This window comes from Mus pahari, chromosome 4 (assembly GCF_900095145.1).
Source record: "Mus pahari chromosome 4, PAHARI_EIJ_v1.1, whole genome shotgun sequence".
NCBI classification, from domain to species: Eukaryota; Metazoa; Chordata; class Mammalia; order Rodentia; family Muridae; genus Mus; species Mus pahari.
This window is the reverse complement of record NC_034593.1, coordinates 80,754,334-80,761,113: the sequence shown is the minus strand read 5'-3', so window position 1 is coordinate 80,761,113 and position 6,780 is coordinate 80,754,334. Positions and strand designations below refer to the sequence as shown.

The following is a 6,780-nucleotide window of genomic DNA, read 5'->3' as shown; positions in this document are numbered from 1 at the left end:
GGAATCACCATCACCGACCTCAAGCTGTACAAAAGAATAGGTAACATAGGGCTGGAGAGCTCTTACCTCAGCGGTTAAGAGCACTGACTGCTCTTCCAAAGGTCCTGAATTCAACTCCCAGCAACCACATGGTGGCTCACAACCATCTGTAATGAGATCTGACGCCCTCTTCTGGGGTGTCTGAAGACAGCTACAGTGTACTTATGTACAATAATAAATAAATCTATATAAACCTCATCTCTTCTCAAACTAGTCATTCAACCTACAAGTCCAGCCTTCTGTTAATACCCTCCTCTTACAAATCACTGCCCCCAGACTGAAAAAGTCTATCAATCATATCGGACCAATACTCACCATGGACTATTTATAAACTTATCTTCTTAAAAAGCCCAAGGAAAGTCTATGACCCAGCCCAGCATCTGTGGTATGAAATTTCCAACAGATATATCTTCCTTCCCTCAGAATGAGCTTAACCCCTCCACACCACTATCTTTAATATCACCAGAAGTTTCCTCCTTACCAATCAAGCACACACACAACTGCTGTTACTCTAGAATAATATTCTCTTTCTCTCTCTTACCCCATCCCCAGGGTGTCAAATCCCCTGGAACTAGAATTATAGACAGTTTCAGACAGCCTTGGGGGTGCTGGAATTGAACCTGAGTCTCCTGGAAGAGCAGTCAGTACTCCTAACCTATCTCTCCAGCCCCCTTCTAGGACAATTCTTATCAAGACTTCTCCTGCACCAAAAATATAAATCAAAGTAGTCATCAGACTTCAAGAAAGAATTTAAGCCCATGTATCAAAGAAAACGCAATAAAGAAATCACTCAACTCTCAAAACAGGATAATCAACAATTTACAGACAGTAATACAGAGCTCCAAAAAAACAGGACAATCAACCATTTACAGACACCAATACAGAGCTCCAAAAGAACAGGATAATCAACCATTTACAGACACTAATACAGAGCCCCAAAAAACTTCAGTCATGGCTGTAGGAAGGATAAGATGGTTGAAGGACAGAGGTGGAAGGGGAAGACTTCTTACTTTCATCTGTGCCACATTCGTCTGTTGTCTAAATTATAATTTCTGGAAAAGGAACCGCTCCAAAACTACAAAAGTTCTTCTCCAATTCACATGAATCAAACCTACTTTTACTCCAACTTCAAGCACTATTTCAAATCTTGCTGGGTAGGCATGAAAACACTGCCTCTCTTTGCTAAAAGATGATTTAATTTATATTATTCCCTCCTCTGAAGCACACACACACAAAAGCCCTTCAAGTAACCATTTACCAGATAAGAACACTGGTTCTCTCCAGAAGAGAACAGGGAAACACTGCTAACTTCAGCATCCACATGCTACCTACCCACCAGTAAAGCCGCCACCTCCATCTCAGGGCCAGTCCTTACGAAGGAACATCGTAAACTTGGAGGGAATCTGGTGCTGGGGATGAACTCGAAGAGGGCACCATACCTTTACAGAGCGGGAAAGCTGTCCGGGACAGCGATTAACACACCTAAATCTCTTCATTCACAGGAGTAACTAGCTCCTTCAGGTAACTGAGTTCAAGGAGGCAAAAAAGTACTCTAAGTCCCGACTTGGTCGGGAAGAGTAAGTTCTAGTTCCATCAATCCTCAAGAAGTGAACTGGGAAACAGATCCAGTGTATCCCAGAAGCCCAGCTGAGAAAATGGGTGGTTTAGTTGCTACACGAGGTAAGTAACCCACGCAAGTCAAGACAATTCCCTTTTCTTACGGAGGGCAAGGGAACGACGGACGACGAAATAAAGGGGTAAGGTTCTGCACTCCTGACCCTGTCCCCCAAATAAAGATAATCATCCAGTGCTTCCTCCACCCTTAAGGATCCCCTTTTCGCCCTATCCGCCGTCAACCGTAGGACTCAGTGCAGGGAGCGGCCCCCGCACCCCGAGGGCACTACTGGGGGCGGAGAGTTAAAAACACGGAGAGGAGGACGCTCCGGAGAAGAGGGGAGCATGGCGGGCATGAGGTACTGAGTGAAAAGGGGGGGATGGCGAGGGAAACCGGGAGCGAGGGAGGGGAGAAAGAGTAAAAAAAGCGAAGACACGAAGGGACACCAGCCGGGTCGCGCGAGGCCTAAGTGAAAGACCAGGGCGCGCGCGCGGGGGGGAGGGGAAGAGGTGAAGGGGAGCGCGAGGCGGGGGCGCGCGGGCCGGGCTGGGGGAGGGGACGCCAGGCGGGGGCGCGCGGGCGGGCGTCGGCTCGCGGGCGCTTCCCCTCCCCCCGCCCTCCACCTTTCCCCTCCCCCACCGCCGCCTTCTCGCAGCCTCGCTCCCTCTGTCGCTCCTCACCGCCCCCGGGCGGGCCGGCGGCCAGGCTGGCCTAGGCCGGAGCTCCTCACCTGGCAGCGGCGGCGGAACTCCCGACCAGGTCGCTTCCTCAGGCGGCCGTGAAGGCGTCGAAAAAGGAGGCGGCGACGGCACAGTGGGATCCGGACCCCAGTGGCGGGTCCGGGAGCGGGGGGGGGGGAGGGGGCGGGGGGGGGGCGGGGAGGGCGGGCGGGCGGAGCAGACACTGCGGTACAGACAGGGGCAGCAGCGGCGGCGGCGGCTGCACCGGCGGCGGCGGCACCACACAAACAAGGACGCTGATTGGGCAGCTGCCAAGCGCCTTGGCTCCTCCTTAACCACACGCCACGACGGCCATTGGAGGAACTTAGCCGGCTACCCGCCCTCCTCTTCTTGCTCCTACCAATAGAAAGCGGGATACCGAGACTTCACCCCACCCTTGAGGAGTGGGTGGCTGGAGAAGTAATGACTGGCGTCAAGAGAATCCAATCATAAATGGAGAAGGGGGATGGTCTAGCGGGGGCGCGTTAATGGGTACCTCGGCCAGTCCCAGACACATCCGGGTCTTCGACAGCCCATTAAGTGTCGGGGGTCAAAAAATCGCTTCAGGCTGCAGCTTTACCTTGTAGACGTTTTGGTCCCCTGGCAGCCGCCGTACCACCTACTCTCTTAAAACCGGGATTCTCCTTTGACAGGCTCTCATTCTTTCACGTCTAAAGATGGAGCCTGGGAACGGCGCAGGGCTCTGTGTTTGGGTGGGTGGTGTTTCATCGCGACAGAATCCATGAATTTAAGGACAGGACTAGCTTTAGGAGCCTTGTCTTTCTGGGGTGTGGCCTGCCCCGTTCTGCCCAAGGCCTTGGGACTCCTGTGTTAATTTACTTCTGATCGGTCCTCTCCTGGCTGTACCATACCAAGAGAAAGAAAGAAAAAAACAAACAATTAGCTAAATATACTGAATTTATGGTGTTCATAGTGTATTCTCTGGGATCTAGTCTTTTTCTGTTCACAGTGAGGATACTACTTCCACCCCACCCTATTGCACTAGCCAAGTCAAGGCCCAGCTTCTGCTAGCATGGCTCTCTCCTACTTCCTCGAAGCGGTTAGGCCCGCCTACATTTACGTTTCTGGAACACCATGAATACTCTTTCTGAGCGCCCTAGAGATGAGAACTAATTGTCATAAAAATAAACACATTGAAAGAATAATAACTTTTGTGGGGAACAAGAACAATGAATTCTTACTCTTTGTGAGGCAAGTACTGGTCATCCAATCTTACAGGTGAGGAAAATAAGGTATAGATTAAAAGACAAAGTTACACATGTGACAGACTTGAGATTTTAACCCATGTGTATTATTAAGGAACAGGGTCAGATTAAGCAACTTGCCAAAGGTAGGCAGCAACCAAGCAATGATTAAAAGTCAGATCTAACTAGTGCCGGAGAAAGTAGAGAAGACATTTTTTCAAATCACTATGGAAATAAAATTGTAAGCCTGACATGATGGTACACAAATGTAACTCCACCACTGGGATGCTGAAGTCACAGGTTAGCCGAGGCTAGATATGAAGATGGTTCAGATTTCTTTAAAAGGGGACTGAAGTAATTGATGGCTCAATAGTTAAGCACTTGTTGCTCCTCAGAGGACCCAGGTTCTATTGCCAGCACCCATATGGTGGTTCACAACTCTCTGTAATTCCAATTCCAGGGCTCCGTAGCACACCTCTGACTTCCCTGAGCACCAGGTGCTCATGTAGTACATGCACATTGATTTGAGGAAAACACACATTCTTTAAATACCTCAAAATTAATGTCTTTAAGAATTGACCTAGATTGGGAGGCAGAGGCAGGCAGATTTCTGAGTTCGAGGCCAGTCTGGTCTACAAAGTGAGTTCCAGGACAGCCAGGGCTACACAGAGAAACCCTGTCTCAAAAAACAAAACCAAACAAACCAAAAAAAAAAAAAGAGTTGACCTAGAGAATATAGCTGTGATAGAATATTAGTTATCATGTTCAAAACCCAATACTGCAAAATATATAAATAAAATTAATTATGATGGAGAGCTGGGCATGACAGTGCATGCCTTTAATCCCAACACTTGGGAGGCAGAGAAAGGTGAATCTCTGGGTTCAAGGCCAACCTGATCTACAGAGTGAGTTCCAAGACAGCCTGCTACACAGAGACACTGTCTTGGGAAAAAAAAAAAATTATGATGGAGAACATAATCACATGAAGATAATGTAGGAAGAAAAGAAAAAGGACCGATCAGAAACTCACCCAGAGCCCTCAAATACATAAGTATATTTGTGTGTGTGTGTGTGTGTGCGCGCGTGCGCACGCGCGCGCGCACCTATATATCTACAGACATCAGAGGTCATCAGATATCTTCCAAAGTTGTTCTCCACCTTATCTTAAAGGTAGAGTCTGTCAACGAACCAGAGTTTGAGGAGAGACTGACGGTAACAAGCACTAAGGATCCTGTCTCCTCCTTGTCAGCTCTACGATGACAGATACATACATGCCCAAGGTTTTAGGTGCATGCTGGGAACCAGAATTTAGGTACTCATACTTGGCACAGCAAACACCAATTGAGCCATCTCCACAGTCCTCCATTTACTTGTTTCTTATATACATGTATGCATATGGGCCCATGTGCTGTGTCCCACGTGTGGAGGAAAAGGAACAATTCACAGGAGTCAGCTTTTTCTTCCCACCATGTGAATCCCAGGAATGGATCTCAGGTTGCCAGGCTTCATGGTCAAGTGCCTTGACCTTCTGAGCCATCTTTCTATAAACCAGGTTTCACTCTATAGTCTAACATAGACTTGAACTTATGGCAATCCTCCTGCCTCAGCCTCACAAGTGTTGAAATTACAATACTGATTCTCCAGACCTGGAACATACAATTAATTTGTATTATAAGGTTAAACAAACAAAAAACCTATTTGCATTCAAGTATTGTGTCCAGATAAATAAATAACATGACCTTGAGTTAAAGTACTTAGGTTTAGATTTTGGCTCTGAACCTAACCAGTTCTATGATTGTTGTATGAGTGCAGATTACTTTTTTTAAAAATCTATTCCCTTGTTCACCCAACTGTACAAGGAAAGTGCTGAATATAACTCATAGGCTTATTGTTTGGATATAACATATCTTTAATATTCTGGGCCAGAGCCTGGTCTACAAAGTGAGTTCCAGGACAGCCAGGGCTATACAGAGAAACCCTGTCTCGAAAAACAAAACAAACAAAAAAAAAATATTCTGGGCCAGGCCAAGAACAAGAATGTAGTATTCAGGATTGGAGAAACAATGGCTCAGCAGTTAAAAAAACAAAAAACAAAAACAAAACAAAACAAAAAAACGTTGCTTGTCCTTCTAGAAGACCAAGTAGCACCCATGAGGTAGCTCATGATGATCGCAATCCAGGGATTTGATGCCCTCTTCTGGCCTCCTCGGCAGGCACCAGGCACACAAGTGGTAGACAGACACACATGCAGGCAAGACATTCATACGCACAAAGTAAATTTTTATAAAAATATAGCATTTGATATATATACTTGATAACTATAAGAATTTTCCTAATGTGCCAATGATTTCACGATTTTAGCTCGAAATTCAACTTGTTTATATTCTAACTCCATCATCTTCAGCTTTTGCTGACTCTCTTGAGTCACTGAACACAGGATAAAGCGTCTGGTATAGATCTTGGGTTTACTGTTAAAGAAGTCCTACAATACACTCAACCAGGCACTTACTCTGTGATGTGGTGGGAGTATGCCAGTGAATGAGACAAAGCCATTGGTTGCTCTTACACAGAAATTCTTCTTGACTAAAGCTTTGTCCATCATCAACCCAAAGTTCTCTGCTGTCTACAGAGCCTTCTGTAGTAAGAATTCTGGGATTTGGGTTTCTTTGGGGAAAAAACCAACAACACAAATATTATAGGAATGTGTTCTCGTTTTAACCCCAGGTGTGTGTGGGCTGCAGACTGCCCTCAGCAGCTGACTGTGATTTCCCTCCTGCTCAAGAAGAGTTGTGCTTTTGCCAGCTGCAGATAATTCCTGTGATTGTGTGACATTTGGAATTCTGGGAACTTTTCAAAGGATATATAAATTCAAGGGCTCTGAGAGGCAAAGGTGGTGGTTATTGGTGATTTGGGGGGCGGGGAGAGAGTTTAGTTGCAATTTGTTAATAGTTATGCTCAAAGACGAAACACAAAGAAAAATTAGATTTAAGATCTCTCTTTCTCTCTCTCTCTTTCTCATCTATCCTTCTTTCTCTTCTATCTAGAGATAGGAGGTGAAAGGGGGAGGAGCTAAAGGGTAGAGAAAAAGAAGAAACCACAAAGTAGCAAAGACCAGCTAAGTGGTGCCTCAAGATAAGGCTCAAAAGTTAAGGATAAAAATGGGGCCGGGTGTGGTGGTGCACGCCTTTTAATCCCAGCACTC

At 46.4% G+C, this 6,780-nt stretch overlaps 1 protein-coding gene across 2 annotated transcripts in view; it reads right to left on the bottom strand.

Annotated features, from left to right (window-relative positions):
• Positions 1–2,632, bottom strand: part of Gatad2b (GATA zinc finger domain containing 2B) — a 71,645-nt gene extending 69,013 nt beyond the window's left edge. The window contains exon 1 of one of the 2 annotated variants that reach the window (XM_021195641.1): positions 2,385–2,632. The gene's annotated coding sequence lies outside the window, so the exon portion shown is untranslated. The remainder of the gene's footprint in view (positions 1–2,384) is intronic. The other variant, XM_029537550.1, reaches the window with a different exon arrangement.
• Between the last annotated feature and the right edge of the window lie 4,148 nt (positions 2,633–6,780).